At 42.3% G+C, this 2,702-nt stretch overlaps 2 non-coding genes across 2 annotated transcripts; both read right to left on the bottom strand.

The window, feature by feature from the left end:
* Positions 1 to 705: 705 nt before the first annotated feature.
* On the bottom strand, positions 706 to 777 carry trnad-guc. The gene has a single exon. It is a non-coding gene; the product is annotated as a tRNA-Asp (tRNA).
* Positions 778 to 1,196: 419 nt separating this feature from the next.
* On the bottom strand, positions 1,197 to 1,269 carry trnav-aac. The gene has a single exon. It is a non-coding gene; the product is annotated as a tRNA-Val (tRNA).
* Between the last annotated feature and the right edge of the window lie 1,433 nt (positions 1,270 to 2,702).

Genomic DNA, 2,702 nt, shown 5'->3' with positions numbered 1-2,702 from the left:
CCTGGATTTTGGAGCTCTGAGGAGCTCTGAGCACAATAACACTTTGATGACATGAGATTCAGATTAAAGCAGTTTCTTCAGCTGAACATTTCAAATGTTTCATTTCCTCTTTGAGTTGAGAATGTGAGCAAACAGCAGAAATGTTGAGCACCATCAGAAAGCACCTCAAAGTCATTTGCAATTGGCAGGTTTTGAACCACTTAGTACTTCTTTGTAAGTTAGACAGCGCAGGACTTTGTTTGCCCTAGCTGGCTCCACAAAGACTGCAACTCAACATGAGTACCACGACAGTGGCGATCAACTAGCTTTGTTTACCCAGGCTTTCTCTCCCTCAGGCTCTGTGCAGGTCCCCATGAAAGAAGACGTTTGACATGCCGTTGCACTCTTGATGGGCACAAAATGGATCGATGTGAAGAAAAGATTGCATCAAAAAAAACAGTGGTGGCTGTGGGTAATACAACCGTGTGAGCATTGGTGGTTCACTGGCAGAATTCTCACCTGCCATGCAGGAGGCCCTGCATTCGATTCCCAGCCAATGCAGTTGTCAGTTGCTTCATTGATAGGGCCTTTTATGTGAGCTCTGACACATCTGTCAGTGGGCAATCAGGAAATGACTGTTACAGTGTTACTATTGTTGGCACTTTCCTTGCTCATTCTGACACAGACGAGGTGAAGTGATGAAGTGGGTTCGGATAGGAAACTACCCTCCCAGTCGGGGAATTGAACCCCGATCTCCCGCATGACAGGCGGGGATACTCACCACTATACTAACAAGGAGATATCTGTAGGAATAGCCCACCACGGAGTAGACGCGGGTTCGATTCCCGGTCAGTGCAACACCTTTTGGCAAGACTGAAATTGCCAGCTCCTGTTACTGTGTCACTGCGACATCCTCTCAGTCTGTCAGAAAACACAATCTATGGACTTAGAGTTGGTTAACAGCAATTTCTAACCTTAAATCCTTCCAATACCAAAGCTGTGGGACCACCTGACCAGATTTATACCAGCAGCACATTTCCATGTTCTGCGACATGCCGCCAAACAGCACACCACCACAAATGTGCTCCCCCTGAGGGCCACGTTTAGGGACACATTAGAAGTTACAGAGCTCTTGATCATCGCCAGCAGCAGCAGGAGCTAGTCAGTTGGTGTCAGGAAATGTGTGATGTTTGAGACATGATAATAAAATCTCTTATTGTTTCCGCCCGGTCTCGAACCGGGGACCTTTTGCGTGTTAGGCGAACGTGATAACCACTATACTACGGAAACTTGATATCTAGCTTTGTGCTGCGTCAAGCCACAATCAGATATTGGTCGTCCATGCTTGGTTAATAAGTGCTGAAAGCGACCTATGGTCACGTTGTACAGTTTTAACAACGAGTTGTTCCAAAACGTGTCATATGTTTCCGCCGTTTTGAAACCGGGGACCTTTTGTGTGGGAACCGGATATAGTGATCACTAACTTTGCTAACTTTTCCCATTCATTGTCTATGGTAGCGATTATCACTACAGATGCAATATATTTTTGGCCAAATGTGGGAGACCCGGGTCCGATTCCCGGCCAATGCACTGTGTCTTTACTGCCGTTTGGACTCAATGGTTGCACAACTTCTTTGTCTTCTTGCAGTTAATACCCCAGAGAGGAGCATTAGAAGATGCTGGCGTTGGTGACATGTCATACACCACACCAGAAGCAACACTTGTGACTCTTTCCCCCTTTTTTTCTTGGGTAAGAAAAGGCTTGCTCCTATCTTAAATTTAGCTGCATTTTGTGCCTGTCTGGTGCAGAAGGCAGTGAGTCAAACTTCCAGGTGTATGCACGTGCCATCACCAAAGTGGTATTGGAGTCAATGAGCATTGGTGGTTCAGTGGGAGAATTCTCACCTGCTATATGGGAAGCCTGGGTTCGATTTCCAGCCAATGCAGTTGTCCTTATTGCATATGGGCTACACAGGAGCACTTACCAAAGACCAGAGGAATAACCGGCGTCCCCTATGGTTGTAAATGTGAATGACGTATATGTTTGTTTAGTTTTGTAGCCTTCTAGACATTCTAGAATTGTAATATTCTACAGATACATCATAACATTCTAGAACTGTAACATTCTGCACTTCCATCATAACATTTTATTACTTTAACATTCTACAGTTACAGCAACATTCCAGAACTGTTACATTGAACAAAAACAGCAACATTCTAGAATATTAACATTCCACAGTTACATCATAACATTCTAGAACTGTAACATTCTACAGTTACATCATAAAAATTGTAGAACTGTCACATTCTACAGTTATATCAACATTCTAAAACTGTAACATTCTACACTTACATGATAACATTTTCTTACTTTAACATTCTACAGTTACAGCAACATTCTAGAACATTAACATTCTACAGTTACTTCATAACATTGTAGAACTGTAACATTCTACAGCAACAGCAACTTTCTAGAACTGTAACATTCTGGTTACACCATAACATTCTAGAACTGTAACATTCTACAGTAACAGCAACATTCTACAACTGTAACATTTTAGTTACATCATAACATTCTCCAACTGTAACATTCTACAGTCACAGCAACATTCTACAACTATAACATTCAACAATAACAGCAACATTCTAGAACATTAACATTCTATAGTTACATCATAACATTGTAGAACTGTAACATTCTACAGTAACAGCAACATTCTACA

This window comes from Plectropomus leopardus, unplaced genomic scaffold (assembly GCF_008729295.1).
Source record: "Plectropomus leopardus isolate mb unplaced genomic scaffold, YSFRI_Pleo_2.0 unplaced_scaffold15245, whole genome shotgun sequence".
Lineage (NCBI taxonomy): Eukaryota > Metazoa > Chordata > Actinopteri > Perciformes > Serranidae > Plectropomus > Plectropomus leopardus.
This window is presented reverse-complemented; position numbering and strand designations above follow the sequence as displayed.